Below are 21,568 nucleotides of genomic sequence, written 5' to 3'. Positions count from 1 at the left end.
GTTGAGATTTATCTTCTTGCTGTAATACATCCACTCTTTTTTGAATCGCTCTGATTTCCATCTCCCTCTCCTCCCTCTCTCTTTGTTCCCTCTCCTCCTTCTCTCTTTTCTCTCTTTTCTCCTTCTCTTCTTCAACTCCTTCCTCATCCCTTGCTACCCTTGAGTTTAAACCCCAAAGAATATTATACATATACTCATCTGGATTTTGAGATATTCTTGTATCTATAATTATTTTTCTCATAATAGGATACCAATAAGATTTGTTGACGATTTCTAAAAGAGTTTTATATTTCTTAACTTTGAGAAGTTCATTTTTATTTAATATTTTAAACAAGTCTCTATTTGTGGGTTTAACAATATCAGTATAAGGCCAGTTTTTAATGACAAAATTCCCATGTAAATGCTCCAAATCATAAGGTATGTAATACCGAGCACCCTTTTCTTGTAGGTATCCTTGAATACAAAAATTATAATTCTCTTGTAGTCTTCTTCCTGTCATTTATGTATCAGAAATATATGTGAGATTAATATTATGATAGGTAATACCACCCCATCTTCCCACTACCAAATCGGTTTGTATTCCTCGGCTTTCTATCCTTATCTCATTACCTTCCTTCTTTGTCATGCGAACCATCGCTATACTATCATATATTTTTCTTTTCTTAAAATCACGTATTTGTTGTTTACTAATTGTACTTCCACATAAATCCTTATCTTCACCAAGTGGATAATATTCTTCTTTACGAGACTGATTTAAATCATGTAGGTCTTCTATGTTTATTGAAAAAGACCAATTATACCCTAAATCAGGCATATCATACCCCCATTTATTAATTCGCATATTAACTATATGTCCTTCTTTATAAAATTCAATTGTAAGCAGGTAGTTAAATTCAATGAGGAAAGGTGTATGGTCAGTATAACCAGGTGTTGTGGTTGTAAATTTTACTTGTTTAACAAAACGTGCTGTTTTCTTTAAAAATATATATTGTGATAAATCACTAAATCTAATTAAGTCATTCGCATCTGTAGGGTTTGGATAATTGATTAATTTATAAGTATTCTTCATATTAATATTTTTACTTACACTATATTTTTGTCGTTCAGCCTGTGCCTTTGTATAATAATTTGATAAATCAATATCCTGAGAAGATTTTCCAAAGATAGAACCATCTTTTCCAACATAAGTCATTTATATTAGATTAAAAATGATATCATAAAAATTTTCATTATTGTTGAGTTGAAATAATACATATAAACATAATTGACCACAACATTTAGAATTAATTTATTGAACTTGAAATGTTTGATAAACACCATTCTGTAAGAATTGTATTACTTCAACAGGTGGTGGCATACCATAACTATCAAAATAATATTTATCCTGACTATTATGAATACAAACCCAATGAGAACCATTCTGTGTGTCTAAATTCATAATAATATTCTTTGTATTCTTATTTATATGTATTAATTCATCTCTCATACAAATAACCACATTATCAATTTTTAGTGTTTTACAATACTTAGCTAGTTCTATATTTGACGTTGTATTCTTTCCAAATTGTTTAAACCATTTATCCATTTATTTATGAGAAAGATACAATCCATTACCCCGTTTAGTTAGTTTAACACCCGCTTGAGCAATAGAGGAAAGCATATCTCCAACCAACAATCTAGCTTTATCAGGTAGACTCAAGTTTTTGAGCAAAATCTACAATTACACCACTTCCACTAATTTGTTTCTCCAACTCCTTGTTATGTCTTTCCAATTCTTTTTGAGCTTTTAGTTGTGCCTTCCTTTTGTTAGCAGTTTTTACCGCTGCTGAAATACCACCAGTCAATGCTCCCGCGGCACTTAAACCAGCAAATAAAGGAATTAGAAATGGGAGAAATCCTCCTCTTGACTCGTCTATTGAATATTTCTTTAACATAGGTTTCGTCATTTTAATTTTAAGTGAACCAGTATCATTTAGTGTTTTTACTTGTGTGTGTGTGTGAGTAAAACATCAATTCTTACAGCTCCTTTTCTTTGAATTGTATTAACATTAATAATACAAGGCTTTTGATTTTGAATACAAGATGTTAATTTATTAAGATTGATTTGATTAACATATACCCCAACCATTTATTTATGAGAAAAAACCTATGTGATATTAATCATAACACCATTATCTGTATTAATCTGTAATTCTGTTTCCTCCAAAAGCAAACAATATGCATTAACCTCTTCACTCTCCCCTCTTTCAATGTATAGAGAAGTATCCACTCGATTAGACTTTATAGTTTCCTTTTGAGAACTCAGGTCAATTGCGTAGATTGTATAAAGTTTTTGAAACGCAACCATATCCAAAATAGGATCATTATTACCATTACTTTCACACACCTTTTGGTAGGACTTGTAGGCTTCCGCATAATCATTTTTTTCCCAATCAATTTCCAATCTATCTCGCGGATAAAATGTGCCATCAAGAGAAACCCGAAGTTGTTTCACCTTAGCATTATCACTCAGCGCATTATTCTTATTAGTACCGTCCTCTCCATCTGGTTTTTTTAAAATGAGCCAGAGGTATCGTGGCTTTCCTTGAAGAACACCCAAATTCCAAGTGTAGGTAGTGTGTTCCAGTTTAACGTGTTGACATCTTCTTTTAAGGTATGATACATTTAGCGGTTTCTTTGAGTTAAGTCTTCTATTTAACATCTCTTCCGTTTTAAGATTAGGAGTATATTCACTGATATACCAACACAAATCATTAATAACAAATTTATTGTTGTCTCCAAAAGCATTTTCATCCCCAAAAAGCAACCTATTTACATTATCATTCCTTTGTAGTTGAAATCTAATTTTAAGGCCATACAAAACTTTGTCATAATCACAAAATCCAAATATACCTTTCAGAGGTACTGCTATGGTAAAACTATTCTCTGGTTTTGTGTCATCATTATACATTGCCTTCCTTTGACTATAACCAGGGTCTGTGTTTGTACCCGTTGACATATCAGGAATAAAACCTTCAACAGCTCCCTTACCCATTCTATCACCAAACGAATATAGTGTAAATTTCATCATTTCAGATGTAGCAGAGACATAATCAACCGCTTCAACCTCTTGTGTTCCAATATACAGGCGAACACTATCAAACATTTTCCAGAAGAAATCATTTACGAGTGTAGCATTAGTATTATTCGCAGCCTTAGTGAATTTAAATTTACACAGCAAGAAACTATCAGCTATATTCAAGTAAGTTTGTTGATTATTTATTTCAAAACTTTTTGTTCCGTTTGAATTCCAGTCTGTTCCAGTTATAGCATTTACCTTAAAATAGTCTTCCTTTTTTGTGGAGTTTGAAATGATAATTGTATCATCCAAATCATAGATACTATCAATCGCTTCCATACTTGTATTTATATAGTATTAAAATCGTTGAAACCCTGACCCAAGTATTTTAATGATTTTTTGTCGTTCTTGTGAAGATAGTTGAGTTTTACCTTTTTTTATTTATTTGATTGCTTGTAATTTATGAGACTCCTTTTGAGCATCTTTTATACTCTTTATAGCACCCGCAACGGAGCCCACGGCAGAAGCAGTTGAACCAATTAGGTCTTTATTTTTAAGGATGGTTGAACCAATACCCATTAGAGTATCAATTATCCCATCTCCTTTATTTCGAAATTGATGACCTACACCTTGTTGTCTCTTAGGTTTATAGTATCCTCTACCCACATACCTTGTATAGTCTGGTGAAAGGAACATGCCCTCCCCTGTAATTATTTTATATTTTCCCAACTCGTGTTTTCTCACAATAACCATTATTTATTTATTGAAAAACTTCACGTAGGTGAATTCTGATGGATATAATTTCATCATTAAAGGATATCATACGATTATCTTGGTCGGTTATCCTAAAATTTACTCTGTATATGGTTTTTCCTGACACAGGTAAATAGACAAGATTTTTTGGTTCCATATTAAATTTATAACCAATCGGGGTTGAGTATGCACTGAATGAAAATATTGTATTTGTTCTTATTCCATCGTTATAAGCACCATCAATCAAATCACAATGAATTAATACTGAATTTATACCGGAGGATATTTGGATAACATTATCACTGTAAAACGTCCCGTTATTTTCAATCTTTTTTGAAGAGAAACCCAATAGCTCTCTAAACGAATTTTCAATCGTGAAATCAACTTTATAATTATTTTTAAGTTTAATAGTTGATTTTGAAGTGTGTTTTTGAATATCTATTACAATATTTTTTGGTTCATCACCTTTTTCTTTCATAAGGCGAGAGACTTCTGAAGATATTTGAGAAAGCTCGTAAGCTCCAGCTGAAACGGTTATAGTTTTATATCCACTTCCTGGATTATAACTAAACTTGTTGTTTTTCTCTGTGATATTAAACAAGGTATTATAAGTTTCCATCGACAATAAAGATGCCTCATATGAGGTAAGGGGGTCAAGTTGTAGTGGGTAAGGGAATGAAGCTGTGTAATCGCTCGTTGTGAAATTAAAACTAAGAATTGTGCTTCTCATCTTATTTAATATCTAATAAAATATCTTTGTATTGACATTTATTAATTATTTTCATATTCATCAACTGATCTAAAATGGCTGAGGATTCATTAAAACAATTGTTGTTTCCAGCCTTCTTACGACCTAACAACAATAATAGCCTATTAACTAATTGTGATGGGTCATTTGGAATAAAACTAACACCCGAACCAAGCTTACTTAAAGCATCAATAATATGTTTCTCCTTCTCATTCTTCTTACTTTTACCAGCAACAGAAACTCCATAATCAAGTGCATTTAGCAACTCAATATAAACCCTATCTTCCTCTCTTTCCATATCAAGTGGTTCCTCAAAATATTTTGAACCGCTGAATCCGGGGTTTGTTAGAAGAAACATTAATCTTGGAGTTAATTTAACATTTGGTTGAGTAGAACTCAAGAACATCAATTCATCATTAAATATCAATACCTTTTCTTCCACAAGATGAAACACTGCTGGTTCTTCTGTTGGAATGAGACCTGCTCTGGTTTTTGAATCTGCCAAATATTCATTGTTTTGAAGAGCTTCCACTACATAATTAGGGGGTTGATTTACCTCCTCAAGTTTCTGAAATAATTCTTCATCATTATATTCTAATTTTCCAAGTTCTTGTTTTGTTATCTGACTAAAATCTTTGAGCATTTGAAGTTTTTTCGGAGTAAATTCTACCGTGGGAACTGTAGGGTGTTGAGTTTTTAAAAGCGGTTTAAAAAATTTCTCTTGTTTTCTTTCAAAGGCTTCTTCACCAGTTAGTTTCTGTCTCCGTTTCTTCTTTATCTCTTCCTGTTGCTTTACAACTTTTGAAACCAACTCTTGATGTTCTTTAAACTTTCTTACTCTTTCTTCGGCATTCATTTTCTGTATTTATTTATTGAAAAATATCATTTAATGAATTGTAAAGGTCAATGGGAAAATTTTCCTTTTCTTCATCATTATAGTAAATGTGTTGAAATAAATCCTTTTCTTTAAATATTTCATCAAATTCTTTATTGGTATTAATACGAGATGTTATTTCTTCTTCACTAATACTTGTATCTCTGCTTTTCATACGTTTGCGTTGAGTCTACTCATCGATATCAAAACCGAATGATAAAATCTTAACTCCATCACCACACAATTGTTTAATAATTTGTCTCATTCCTTCAGGATTAGTTTCTAAAATCCCAAGACCATTAGATTTTACTTTATTTAACTCACTCTTACAATGTGAATATTTTGTAGAACCAAGAGAGACCTCCTCAAATATTTGACCTTTGTTCCTCAATCGCATATGTTCCTCCATTGAAATGTAGTAATAATCTTTCCCTTCTACTTCTCCTGGTCGCTTTGCTCTGGTTGTAGTACTCACAAAACGAATCAAAGGGTGTTTTTTAAAAAAACTTACAATCTTTTCATTTTTACTATTCAAGAGTTTAGATTTATGAAAGTTCTTTCCAGAAGCAGATTTACCCACAAGGTTAATAATAATAGTTATCATTTATATATGTAATTATGTTTAAAATAAAAATACATCCTTTAATATCTCATCTTGTTTCACAACAATATATTTATATTTTCCAATCGTGTGTTTCATATAATTTTCAAATTCTTTTTTACTACATAACGTAGAGCAATTATCTCTCCAAAAATTATTTACATCTATTGAATTTAACTTAAATAAAATAAAAGTATTAGCATTGTTTCTTATTGAGCGTCGAGGGAGTTGAAAATATGACTGACTAAGATAAATACAATTACAAGAAGAATGTCTCCCTCTTGTATAGTAGCTATCCATTACTGTTTGGTTTCTCTCATTAACACAATCATCAAAGATGACGAGGTTCTTTTTTGATTTATCTAAATCTTGAGGTGAAGGTATATCATCCGTATTATCACTGAGAATACAAGTTATGGGTTTTGGTTTCGATTTTGATTTCTGTGTATCACAAAATAATTGTATTATATCTTCAATATTATAATCATTTAGTTTGTTTTGAAGTTTAAATAAACCGATAATGTCTTCCTTTTTAAGACCTGCATTAAAACCCTGTGAGAGTAGTTGATACTCGGGTTGAAAACTAGACTTTGTAAAAATTATTAAATTATCATAATCTAAAAAATTAGGACCAAGGAGCATCTTTAAAAGTAAACAGGTTTTTCCACATCCGCTTGAACCAACTATTAGACATCTCAATGAATTTGGAATGTTTTTATGGTTATTAAATTTTATCTTATTTTCCCAAACGGGTAAAAAATCATTCATTTATATATTTGGAAAACAAGTCATCTAACTTTTTTTGAGCTATTTTAGAAACTCTATATTTTATCCTGAGTTCGGGTTTAATTTCAAAATAATTCATTATTTTATTTATATAGTATCTTGTATTAACATTTCCATTAAAATTATTTTGAATAATAAATATCATTAAACCCTTATACATTTCCTCAATACAAATAGTCTCTTCCCTTGAAAGAAATGGTGTATTATCATCACAATACTTAACATTCATCTCTCTTATTAATCTTGTAAAGTAATTCATTTTTGGTTCTAATTTAAAAGAGTTATATATATTTTTATATTTTTTATTATCAATAATTAAAATTAAATCACAGAAAATACATTGTTTATATGAACCCTCATTATTAAGCCCTATTCTATCACAAGCCGGACAATTCTCTAATTTATCATATGGAGAGTCTGGAAATTCTAAATATCCTTCAGAACTTATCATATTTATATGGTAAATTTTTACTTAAACTAAACGCAAGTTTATTCATTAATAAATACAATGTTTCAAAGCACAAAAGACAAATTTCAATCAATCTCTACTTCGGTGAAAGATATAGAAAAATATGTCAAAGATGTTAAATTGAACAAAGATAAATATGGAAATTTTTGGGTAAAACCAGTTATGGAAAATAACATGAGCCCCTCTATTTCATTTAAAGGAAGAGCTCTAACTATACCTGGAAAGACATCCATTAAAGTAAATCTAACAAAAGTTTCTCCTCTACTCCTGGCAATTTATTCAAAGTTTGAAAAAGTGATTGACCACGATACTTTGAAAAAGAATGATAAGACCATCAACAATACTCGTGGAGAAATTTGTATTTACTTTAATAATCCAAAGGGTGTAGATCTAAGTAAAATGAATGATGTTAATATTTCTGGTGAAATGTCATTTCGTTCTATGATAGTTAGAGATTATTTAAAGATAACTTTTGATATTAAAAATGTAGAGATTGAATCCGTTAATGAAAGAAAGTATATTGGTATAGATGGAAAGGTTTTTTCTGCTAATTAAATATGAGTCATTACAGCAGTGAAGATTTTACTATTTCATTGAACTCAGACGATAGTGATGATAGTATTTCATTGAACTCGGACGATGGTGATGATAGTATTTCATTGAACACAGATGATAGTTATGATACGAATAGTTTGTGCTCAAATGATAGTTATGAGAGCAGCTTTATTGATGACTCTGAGTATGATTCTGAGTATTCATGTGATAGTTATGACTTAGATGATTCTGAGTGAAAAAGTGTTTTAGTTTAAGCACAGCGATATATATAAAACGGAGCTGTAAAGCTCAAAAGTGTTTTATTTTAAGCACAGCGATATATATAAAACGGAGCTGTAAAGCTCAAAAGTGTTTTATTTTAAGCACAGTGATATATATAAAACACCACGTTTTCTCAAGCTATAAATATGGTTTATTGTGATACTTGCGAGAAGGAAGTAAAATATTATAAACAACATATTCTCACCGCAAAACATACATACAACATTCTTAACAAACTTTCCCCTCTTCCACCTAAAACAAAACATTGTAAGGTCTGTAAAACAACCATCCTCAAGAAGGGGTTTAAAGCCCATCTTAAAACTAACAAACACTTGTCAAAATTGTTTACTATTAAAAATACTGATGGTGCTTTCAAAAGACATCAGGATTCGAATCTTTAACTTCAAACCTCCTGAACCAAAGTCTATAGTTGATGCTGTAGAAATAGTCAAACCTGCTGTTCAAACATTGATTGAAAAAACACTAAAAGAAATGAAACCACTTAAATTTTATATGGGGGTAAAATTAGAAATGACAAAGGATAAAGGAGTTATAGATACACCATACATGAGAACTGAGCCACACTTTATATCTTCATATCAAGATTTTAAAACATCAGGAGTCTATGATGAACTTATTAAACAAGAGCAAGATGTGGATAATTCAATCGTAGGAAATGGATTCAATATAGGAAAAATTATTTACATAGACATTCATATTCTTAAATCAGATCCTCTAAAAGCTTCTTCTTACATTGATTTACCCAGTGTTATCAAAAATAGAAAAGCAGTTATCAATATCAAAAATAAAGACAATAAATGTTTTCTCTGGTCTATTTTAGCACACTTACAGCCTCCACATTTTCATGATGAAAGAGTATCTCATTATAAAAAATATGAGAATACATTAAATACGAAAGATCTAAAGTTTCCGATGACTTTAAATGATATTCCTGAATTTGAAAAGATGAATAATTTATCAGTTAATGTTTATGGTCTAACAGAAACAAACAACATTCAGGTTTTAAAGCTTTCTGACAATTGTAAACAAACTCATATTAATCTTCTATATTTTAATTCAGAGGAAAATTCACATTATACATACATCAAAGATATTGCTAAATTAATAAAACCACAAGTCTGTAAGAGAACAAATAAAATATATATTTGTATGCGTTGTCTTAACTTCTTCCATACACAAGAAAGATTAGATAAACATTCAAATTATTGTGGCGAACATAAATCAACGGTAATCAACATGCCTAAAGAAGGCTCAAAGATCACATTCAAAGATGAAAATAAAACAATAAAACATCCATTTGTTATATATGCTGATTTTGAAAGTATTTTAGAAAAAATTGATACTGCTTCTCCAGATCCAAAAGAATCATACACAAATAAATATCAAAAACATACTCCTTGTGGTTTTTGTTATTATATCAAATCATCCGTTGGTGATAAATATAACAAGTTAGAGATGTATAGAGGCTCAAATACCCCAGAGGAGTTTGTGAAACGACTAGAAAAAGACTGTGTTCGATTAACCAAGATAATGAGAGAAACCAATAAACCAATGTCCTTAACAAGTAAAGAAAAACTGGAATTTATAAAAAAACAATGTCTGTCATATTTGTGAGGAGAAAATTGGTAAAGGTCTAAAGGTTAGAGACCATTGTCATCTCACTGGTAAATATAGAGGTCCGGCTCATCAAAGTTGTAATATTAATTATCAACTCCCCTCTTTCATTCCTGTCTTTCTTCATAACAACGCTCATTATGATACACATCTATTTATCAAGGAACTCTCAAAGACTTCTGGAAGTATCTCAGCAATTCCAAACACGGATCAGAAATACATTTCATTCACAAAAACAATTCACATATCTCCTATTACTCATATCAGATTTCTTGATACATTTAAATTCATGGCAAGTCCATTGGCTAACTTGGTTCAAAATCTAAAAGAGTTTCCATGTCTTTCAGAGTATTTTTTAGATAAAGATTTTCTAACACAAAAGGGAATTTACCCCTATGACTATATGGACTCATTTGAGAGATTCAATGAAACACAACTTCCTTCAAAAGAAAATTTCTATAACAAATTAAACAACAGTAATATATCTGATAAAGATTATGTACACGCACAAAATGTTTGGGAAAAAGATAACATCAAGAATCTTGGCGAGTGTCACGATTTGTATCTCAAAACTGATGTGCTTTTATTGGCCGATGTATTTGAAGCCTTTAGATCTGTTTGTCGCACTGGATATGGATTGGATCCTGCTCACTACTACACAGCACCTGGATTGGCCTGGAGTGCGATGTTGAAAATTACAAAACAAGATTTGGATTTGATAACCGATGTTGATATGCTTTTGATGATTGAAAAGGCAAAAAGAGATGGAATTTCACAAGTCTGCTCGAGTAGATACGCAAAAGCAAATAACAAATATCTTCCAAATTATGATCCAACGAAAGAGAGTTCTTACTTGATGTACTATGACGCGAACAACCTGTATGGCTGGGCAATGTCTCAGGCTCTTCCTTATGGAAAACTTAGATGGGTAAAGGAAAAAGACTACAAAAACGTTTTACAAGATGTATGTATCTCTACACAAAAAGAATTGGATGAAGAAAAAGTTGGTTATTATTTTGAAATTGATTTAAAATATCCAGAGGAACTCCATAACCTACACAAAGATCTCCCATTTGCTTGTGAGAAAGAAAGTCCAAAGAAAGAATGGTTGAGTGATTATCAACGATCGTTTGATATAGGTGAATCAACAGAAAAATTACTTACTACATTATATAACAAGAAAAATTATGTTCTACACCAAAGAAATTTGCGACAATATTTATCAAAAGGTCTAAGAGTAGAGAAGATCCATAGGGTTCTAAAGTTCAATCAAAGTCATTGGTTGAAGGGGTACATTGATTTTAATACACAAAGAAGAACAGAGTCAAAAACAGATTTTGAGAAAGACTTTTATAAATTGATGAATAATGCGGTCTTTGGTAAGACTATGGAGAATGTGAGGAAAAGACAAAATATCAGACTATCAACATCTTGGGAACAAGCATCAAAATTAATTAATAGACCGAGTTTTACTCGAGCTGAGGTCTTTACTGAGAACTTTTGTGCGATCCATTTGATTAAAGAGAGTATTGAAATGAACAAACCTATTTATATTGGAACAACAATTCTTGATTTATCAAAGTCATTAATGTATGATTACTTTTATAATAACTTGAGGAAGAAATATCAAAATGATGTTAATCTACTTTATATGGATACAGATAGTTTTATTTTGAAAATTAATACCAACGATGTTTATTCAGACATGAAAAAGGACATTAATATCTATGACACTTGTAATTACAGTCCAGAGAGTGAGTTGTTCTCTTCTAAAAATAAAAAGGTGATTGGAAAGTTTAAGGATGAATTAGGGGGAAATGTCATGAGTGAATTTGTGGGATTGAGGTCTAAGGCTTATGCTTATAAATACATTGTGAATAACGTCGAAAAGACTGATAAGAAGTTAAAAGGTGTAAAGAAAAATGTTATTAAAGAAACAATAAACTTTAAGGATTATTATAACTGTTTAACAACAAAGAAAGAAGAGTTTAGAAAGATTAATGGAATAAGAAGTTATAAACATAAATTATATTCAGAAGAGATGAATAAGAAAGCATTGGGGGCTTTTGATGATAAGAGGTATATTTTAGAAAATGGAATTGATAGTCTCCCTTATGGTTATATAAGTATATAAGTGATAAGTTAAAAAGGGGGGTTAGGGATTTTAACGGGCTACCGCCGCCTTTTTTACTATTATATAAATGATAGAACCAAGTATCAACCAGACTAAAGAGTGGAGGTGTAATCAACCTTGGTATATAAATGGAAAACATAATGAATGTGAAAAATATCAAATAGGTATAATTGAAAAGGCAACTGGTAAAAAAGTTCACAAAACAAATAAGAGAATTATTTTAAATACCGGTGAGTTGGGTAAAAAAGATAAAAATATTTTTGAGTGGATGGAAAACTTGGATGGTTGTCAGGAAAATATATACATTAATTTAAAAATGGTATGTGGGAGAGGAGGCGCTCAGACAAGAACATTGAGGGAGGTTTATCATTTTATTTTAGCTCAGTTAAAATATCTTGATAAAGAACCAAACTCAAACATATTTTTTGTTAATGTATTAGACGGTGAGGAGAGTTGTAGGAGAATTAAATTATTTCCCACACATAAACAAATATTTGTAGGGTCGTTGTTTGAGTGGGTCAAAGATGATTCACCAGATGATATTAAGAGTAAAAGGTTAAAAGGTCCATAAGGTCAGAAGGATCACAGGTTCACACAGAAGGACCATTGTTTAAGTGGTCTAATGAATAAGGATAACATGTCAAAAGGTTAGAAGGTTCGTAAAGAACAGGGTGAGAGAAATAGAGGTGTTTAGGGGCAATGAGGGAGGGGAAAAATTAACATGTAAGTCAATGGGAAAATGAGAGTGTCCCAGAAGCAACATATATACACTACTCATGTGGAGAAAAGTTTTTTTGTCAGACGAGACAAAAATTGAACTTGTTGGTCTAAATTCAAAGGGTTATGTCTGGCGCAAGCCGAAGACTGCACATCACCCAGTCATCACCATCCCTACTGTCAAGCATGGTGGTGGCAGCATCATGTTATGGGGCTGCTTTTCATCAGCAGGGATTGGCAAGCTGGTCAGGATAGGTGGGACAATAGACTGTGAAAAATACAGGATAGTCCTTGATGAAAACCTGCGTGAGTCAGCCATGAATCTGAAACTGAGCTGGAGAGTCACATGTGACCAGGACAATTGATCCGAAGCACAAAGCTAAAGCCACACTGGAGTGACTGAATAAGAGGAAAATTTATGTTGTTGAGTGACCAATTCAAAGTCCTGACTTGAACCGAATTGAATATTTATAGCGAGACTTGAAGATTACAGGCTTCATCATCGACGGTCCCCATCAACCTTGGCAGAAAAAGAGCAATTTTCACGTGCATAATGGGCAAAGATTTCGTCATATTTCTATGCGAAGCTGGTAGAGATCTACCCAAAAAGACTCATAGCAGTGATTGCTGCAAAAGTTGCTTCCACAAAGTAATGACCTAATGTGGCATTTTATTCAATAGGGGGTGAATACCTTTGTAAGCCACTGTCGAAGTTAACATATTTTCTATTTTTCAATTGATAACCAGACTCTGTTGCAGACTGGTTAGAGCGCTCTGAGTCTGGTAGGTCAACAGTTTTAACCCTGGTTGAGTCATACCAAATATTCCAAAATGGTACCTGATGCTTCCTTGAATGACATCTGCATTAAAAAAAGGATGGAGCATGGATAAACCATAAATTGGCAAGACTACAGGCTCGCCTGAAAGTCACTTTACCCTCCATATCCTCCTCCCGAGTAAAGTATTCCTTCTTGGTGACTCCACAAATACTACACGAGATGTCTAAGAGTACTTGTTGACAAATTCAGTGGTGCAAGGAGAATGATGAAGCCACATACAGATGCAATGACTGATTAATTAGATGGTATTTATAGAATACTTACCCCGTGCAGTCTTAAGGACTTGATGCAAGCCAAGCCAACTCTTATGTTTTTTTGGGTTTTTATCTCTGTGCATTCGGCTTTCTTTGATTCACCATGTGAGTTCTGAGGAGGTGGGGGTCATCCAAGTAATATGTGCTGCAGCAAATGATCATGTAACATGTGCTAACGTTTCAATTTCCTCCCTTGAATTGATTCATTGCATTGAAGGAGGTTTTTGATGTATGCTTAATATGCTCTATATAAAATGGTCATGCAACAAGTTTCAATTTCCTCTGTTGAACGATGTTCAATGTTCGCTCTAAACAAATTGCAGACACATACGTACTTATATACGACTCGTACGTATGCGACTTTTCGATTCGCACGTGCGCAGTAAAGATCACTCATGGAGTGATACTTAGGAAAATAGAACAAAGTAGAATGGCACTTGGTAGAGTGCATACCTCTGCCAGGCTGAACAGTTTACATTTTGTATCCCACTGATGGGCTGGATATGAACCAAAATCTAATTGGCTTTTCTTGACTGATGTATCTCATCCACCAAGTTTTGTCATAAGTGTCCACAAGGTTTTGAAATATCGTTTTGGCCCGATCACTCAATGGTGACAAATCACTTTTTAAAAAATTTAAATCTCGAATACGGATCCGTATTGAGATCTTCACCGCAATCGAATTAATTCGGGGTTGTCACACACCCAACCTGTCCACCAAGGTTCGTCTGAATCCACACGTAAATTTTGAGGCATTGTCCGATATTTCAGTTTTATCCACATCACTGAATAGTGAATAATCACTTAAAAACTTAGATGCACATTCGGATGCAGAACTTCACAATAATCTGAACATTTCTTCCTGGTCACAAACCCAACCTCTCCACCAACTTTCGTCAGATTCCATTCACGTCTTTTTGAGATGTCTTGCTCACAAACAAACAAACAGACAGGGAAGAAAACATAACGTCCATCCACCTTAGGTGGATGGTGCCTCGGGAACTTGTATGTTGTATACATTTTCAGGGAGGGGAGAGGGCGTGACTGCTTCGCAGAGCCGTCACAATATTATATATACATAAATATGTATGTATGTATGTATGTATGTATATATAAACATACACACACACACCCACACACACACAAATACATACCTGAGTTGATAAAATAAATTAAAATTGTTGTATCTTGTATGGTTGAAGTGTCACCTGCATGGCCACTGCTTTGTCCAAAAAAAGAAAACAACTATAGCAGCTGAAACTTGGTCAGAAGATCAACTTTATCTGAGATTTTGTCAGGAAAACTTTATTTTCCTGGCAAAGACTGATTTGAGGACAAAGTGAGCAATGAGCAAGTTCAGTAAAGTCAAAGATTGAACCCCCACCTCCCCCTCCTTCCCCCAAAAATAAAACATTTACGATTCCTTAGTGCTGCACATTTACCTTGCTGACACCTCCAAAGAAACATGTACTCTCATCATCACAACATTGTCAAAATGCGACATAAACATCAACACTAAAAATAAGAATCAAATTTCAAATGAAATAATTTTAAATTGCATTTACAATCCGCAGCTACAAATTGCCAAGTCAGACAAGAAATACCACATTTATATCTTACTTGATACAAACAGGTACTGGAGGATGTCCTTTCAATACCGGATGATCTTCCATTGTTGTATCGTGGATGGGAAAAACTCCCCCCACAATGATGTCTCCATCTAAAAACATCCCTTGGAAATCGCTCCCGATGAACGGTTTGCAAATTTTTGCACAAACAAGAGGCAGGTGTAAGAACAGAATGCCAAACATCATCATTTATATTTGTATTAAAATCAAGGTAAATACACAAAACAGAAGTTTAAAAAAAGAAAAGTTTACATCAACCTCTCCAATTCGCTCAACTGTCTCATCAAAAACAGCAGAAACCCTCTTGCGCACACACACACACACGCACACACACTACAACTGCACGTTAAATTTGCTGTAAAATTTCCTTGGCGTGTGTTTTATTCTTGTAAAATGTAAATGAACCTGCAGTGGGACTCGTCATTAAAACAAATTTTCATCTCAGGCAATTGAAGGATCATTCACACTGCATTTGATCGATTATCTCCATAAAAATAATGGAGGTGATTATGCTGGAAGATTTGATGCGATTGCTCATTTTCAAAGAACACCATTATTCCTAAGAAAATAAATTGAAAAGTGACTCCACTAACCTCAAGAGAAATCCAAAATCATGAAGTTGTGAAAATACTCATCAATTCTGTGAAAGAGCAAATTTTGCAGGGTGGGTAAACCTTGAGGGGATGATGAGGGTTGGGTGGGATCGATTGGGAGATCTAACAAGAGGACAATCACAATCAGAGAAATGGAAAGCCTTCATAGAGTAAATGTGTGTGATGAAGAGAAGGTATGTAACAATAATGTGTAACATGAGAGGCAGAAAGAGCACATGGTCGTTGCCCAGGGAGAGGAGGAGTGCTATTACAGTTTTTCTCGATTGCTAAATCAATGTGAATGAATCTGAGGTCAAAGACAACAAAACCAATAATTTCACAACCCAAACAATTGCCTCCTTTGCACAGCCATGAATGTTTCGAAATCATCTCATCTCGATTCTACATGAGATGAACTTGCAATCGTCCAACCCAAACTTATAAAGATGAACTTACAGTGCATTCAGAAAGTATTCAGACCCCTTCACTTTTTTCATTTTTTCACATTTTGCATGTTGCAGCCTTATGCTGAAATCGTTTAAATTCATTTTTTCCCTCATCAATCTGCACTCAATACCCCATAATGACAAAGAGAAAACAGGATTTTAGAAAGTTTTGCAAAATTATTAAAAAGAAAAAACTAAAATATCACATTGATGTAAGTATTCATACCCTTTGCTATGACACTTGAAATTTAGCTCAGGTTCCTCCCATTTCGCTTGATTATCTTTGAGATGTTTCTACACCCTGATTGGAATCCACCTGTGGTAAATTCAATTGATTGGACATGATTGGGAAAGGCACACACCTGTCTATATAAGGTCTCACAGCTGACAATGCATATCAGAGCAAAAACCAAGCCATGTGGTCGAAGGAACTGCCTGCAGAGCTCAGAGACAGGACTGTGTCGAGACACACATCTGGGGAAGCCGACAAAAAAATTTCTGCTGCATTGAAGGTTCCCAAGAACACAGTGGCCTCCATAATTCTTAAATGGAAGAAGTTTGGAACAACCAGGACTCTTCCTGGAGCTGGCCGCCCAGCCAAACTGAGCAATCAGGGAAGAAGGGCCTTGGTAAAAGAGGTGACCAAGAACCCGATGGTCACTCTGCCTGAGCTCCAGATATCCTGTGTGGAGATGGGAGAAACTTCCAGAAGGACAACCATCACTGCAACACTCCACCGATCTGGGCTTTATGGCAGAGTGGCCAGACTGAAGCCTCTCCTCAGTGAAAGACACATGAAAGCCCACTTGGAGTTTGCAAAAAAGTCCCTAAAGGACTCTCAGACTGTGAGAAACAAGATTCTGTGGTCTGATGAAACCAAGATTGAACTGTTTGGCCTCAATTCTAAGCGTCATGTCTGGAGGAAACCAGGCACCGCTCATCACCTGCCCAATACCATCCCGACGGTGAAGCATGGTGGTGGCAGAATCATGCTCTGGGGTTGTTTTTCAGCAGCAGGGACTGGGCGAATGGTCAGGGTTGAGGGAACAATGAACGGAGCAAAGTGCAAAGATATCCTCAATGAAAACCTGAAACAGAGCACTCAGGACCTCAGACTGGGCTGAAGGTTCACCTTCCAACAGGACAATGACCCTAAGCACACAGCCAAGACAATGCAGGAGTGGCTTTGGGACAACTCTGTGAAGGTCCTTGAGTGGCGCAGCCAGAGCCCTGACTTGAACCCAATCGAACATCTCTGGAGAGACCTGAAAATGGCTGCCCATCAACCGTCCCCATCCAAGCTGATAGAGCTTGAGAGGATCTGCATAGAAGAATGGCAGAAAATCCCCAAATCCAGGTGTGCAAAGCTTGTTGCGTCATACCCATGAAGACTTGAGGCTGTAATCGCTGCCAAAGGTGCTTCAACTAAGTACTGAGTTAAGGGTCTGAATACTTATGTCAATGTGATATTTCAGTTTTTTCTTTTTAATAAATTTTCAAAACTTTCTAAAATCCTGTTTTCTCTTTGTCATTATGGGGTGTTGAGTGTAGATTGATGAGGGAAAAAATGAATTTAAACGATTTCAGCATAAGGCTGCAACATAACAAAATGTGAAAAAAGTGAAGGGGTCTGAATACTTTCTGAATGTGCTGTATATAGTCTGTCCATCCATTAACTTTTTTATATTTTTGCTACTCCTCACTTATCACGCTTGATTGTTCTGAAAACTTGACTTGGTGTCACGTTGGTAGTTGAGTTTGCCTCTTGTGATGCATCTTTCCTCTTTTCTGGGTCCCATGTGATTTCTTTTTACATAATGCTAGATAAGTATGTTTGCTTGTTGACTTTCTGATTGTTTGTTGTCTGTTCTTTGGTGCCCTACATCTGGCAAATAAAATACATTTCCTTCTTCATGTAGGTGTATGAATCAAATTGGCATCCCTCTATATTAACTTTTCGAGAGCATTACTTGGTTCCTCCTAAGAACACAAGCGTAGTCCAGCATGCACACAAGATTTTTGGAATGCCCCTTATTTTTTATTGTTTGGCATTTTCTACAAGCTATGGAATGTCCCTTCTTTTCTATACTTTGCCACATGGCACATACCCTTATATAAAGGGGCCTTTTCTATGTCCCTGGTATTTTACCCAAGAATACACTTGAATTGCCGACCACATACTCAGAATAAAAGGGATTTATTGAAAGAAAAAAAAAACACATGCTATAAGACTGATTTACAAGTTATTTGTTTTCTTAAATTTTAAAATGACGTAACATTCAGGCAGAATAACACATCCCAACAATCCATAAACGATTGCTATAATAGCAAATATCTCCACGGCAACAGCAAACTTTCCTTGTGTGCTGGAATAAGCAGGAACAAAAGCTACGCAGACCATGCAGAAGAAAAGCATGCTGAATATGATGAACCTTGGTTCACTGGAACCTGGGACTCTTTTACTTCCTTTCAGAGCCATCAGTAAGCAGGAGATCACCAGGACACCAAGGTAACACAAAGCACATGAAACCCAGAGTGGAGATGCCCCAACGCATTCTAAAACAACTGTTCCCAAACGGTATTCCAGATTTTTGTGTGTTTGTGGTTTCTCCAGGACTGCCCAGGCCACACTAAAGCCTGTTTGTGGTATTAAGCAGAGTACCAGGAGGACCTTGGGCTGAGAACATCTTCTCCTTGGATTTTTGCATGACTCGGATACTGGAAGTAAACAAATATAAAGGAACTTCAAATGTGTAGCCAAAGGACGACAAGAATTGCAAACTGTCAACAGAGGTAATGACATACAATAACAGAAGATAAAATAATAGATGGAATCAGAGAAATTGAAAATTAAACCGGAGTACAATGGTTTCGAATAAGGAAACAGGAAAATTGGAAATTAAACCAGAGCACAATTGTTTCAAATTAGGAAACAGAAAAATTGTAAATTTAACCGGATCACAATGATTTCAAATTAGGAAACCGAAAATTTGTAAATTAAACGGGAGTACAATGGTTTCAAATTTGGAAACAGAAAAATGTTCAATTGAACCTGTTGGAAATTGATGGTAGAATGGAACTTAATCCAGATAAAACAAACACCTGTATTTCAAGAAACTGGTTTCGTGATAACGCAAATGAGTTCAGACCAGCTGAGTTTATCATCTAACTTTATTCCAAAAAATTTGTTGTTTGGAGATTTTTTCAAATTGGAGAAGATAATGCACTTGGTTTTATTATGGTTGAAATAAAATTTGTTGACTTTGAACCAGAAGGAGACATTTTTATTAGTTTGGAGTTTAAAGGTATTGATGAAGGAATCGCCATTTGATCTAGAACAGGAGTTTAAAGGTATTGATGAAGGAATCGCCATTTGATCTAGAACTGCCACTTTACAACTGCTGGCAGTGATTTCCGGTTTCCTCCGACATCCTGCTTTGATACAACCCCGCTTTTGATACAACTCCGCTTGGATACAACCCCACTTTCATTGGACATGCTTTGATACAACCCCACTTTGATTCTACCCCACTTTGATACAACCCCACTTTGACACAACCCCACTTTGATACAACCCCACTTTGATACAACCCCACTTTGATACAACCCCACTTTGATACAACCCCACTTTGATACAACCCCACTTTGATACAACCCCACTTTGATACAACCCCACTTTGATGCAACCCCACTTTGATGCAACCCCACTTTGATGCAACCCCACTTTGATGCAACCCCACTTTGATGCAACCCCACTTTGATGCAACCCCACTTTGATACAACCCCACTTTGATACAACCCCACTTTGATGCAACCCCACTTTGATGCAACCTCACTTTGATGCAACCCCACTTTGATGCAACCCCACTTTGATGCAACCCCACTTTGATGCAACCCCACTTTGATGCAACCCCACTTTGATACAACCCTGCTTTAACTTTTTTTTTTCTCCATCAATTTATCCCAAGATGATGCTCAATAAATTTCATCCTGATGAGATGAAGTTTTGTACTTGTCGAATTATGACGTCAAAATGGAGGCACCTATGACATCATCATTCACAAGACTTATTCTCCATGGATAGTTCTTTACAATGAGATATGTCTCAATCTTTTCTACGCAGCGCTTTTGGAGATATAGAGATGCAATTTTTTTCGGTTTTTCCAAGATGGCGGCCATGCCACGTGACCTGTGATGTCATAATTTTCCTTAAAATATTCTACATGCCCAGGCGCAATGGTGAAAAATTCCTGTCAATCGGTGCAATAACTGCAGAGAAAGTGGTTTTTATAGAAAATAAACCTGAAAAATTGCAGAGCCAGAATCATTAACATGGCATGTGATGCTCTGGCGGAGTTTCTTCTTCTTCACACAATAACAACTTGCAGCTTCTAAATATAAAATGCGATCGTGTCATATGTTCGTCAAAAATAGTCGGAATTTTGCCAAATCCGTTTTGGTCTTGTGTTGATATACCTCAGCGATTGACAAATCTGAAATTAGAATTTTAATTGAGGTTCAAATTACCTCGTGAGATCGCTCCGCATGCTGCTTGCACGTCTGTACAGTGTGATAATTAATGAATTGCCCACTCTCGACGACCTGAGAAAAACAAGGTTGCGTTTCTTCTTCTCCACACAATAACAACTTCTAGCTTCCAGACCATACATCCAATCATCTTGAAATCTTGCACACCTGTTCCACTTCATGCCTTATTCAATAATATAAATTTTCACGTCGACCAATGAAGCGGTTCAAGAGATATAAATTTTTAAATATTTTCATTCAATTATTTATCATTGCCAAACCACGTGACCTATCGCAAATTCCAAAAGGTCATTTTAGGAGACTGATATGCTGAACACATCCATGAAGTTTCCCCTCGATAGGATCAAAAATGAGGGAGGAGCTCGGTTTTAAAGGTTTACGCTTAAAAACATCATAACTCCGAAACAATGTGACGCATGGCATCATGCTCAGTGAACTTTTTGTTTGTCATGGGTATGTGATTATGCATGCCAAGTTTGGGCTCGATCTGTTCAGCTGTTGCGGAGAAAAAGGGGTTTTTGTGTTTTTCATGAACAACAATATGGCGGCTGAACCATGTGATGTATAACTTTGAAAATTTTTGCATACTAAGTTTTTTTTTTTAACTAAGGATCTGGGAAAAAAATATCATTTTCGTGGGAGCAAGGGATCTGTTTCACGAATTATAAC

The 21,568-nt window shown here is 34.6% G+C and overlaps 1 long non-coding RNA gene across 2 annotated transcripts in view; it reads left to right on the top strand.

The window, feature by feature from the left end:
* Nucleotides 1-20,352, top strand: part of LOC144891178 (uncharacterized) — a 75,370-nt gene extending 55,018 nt beyond the window's left edge. Inside the window, exons 2-3 of one of the 2 annotated variants that reach the window (XR_013622767.1) lie at nt 18,728-18,860; nt 18,966-20,352. This is a non-coding gene — a long non-coding RNA (uncharacterized LOC144891178). The remainder of the gene's footprint in view (nt 1-18,727; nt 18,861-18,965) is intronic. The other variant, XR_013622768.1, reaches the window with a different exon arrangement.
* Nucleotides 20,353-21,568: the final 1,216 nt, after the last annotated feature.

Source organism: Myxine glutinosa, chromosome 3, assembly GCF_964187855.1.
Source record: "Myxine glutinosa chromosome 3, kmMyxGlut1.1, whole genome shotgun sequence".
NCBI lineage: Eukaryota > Metazoa > Chordata > Myxini > Myxiniformes > Myxinidae > Myxine > Myxine glutinosa.
This window is presented reverse-complemented; position numbering and strand designations above follow the sequence as displayed.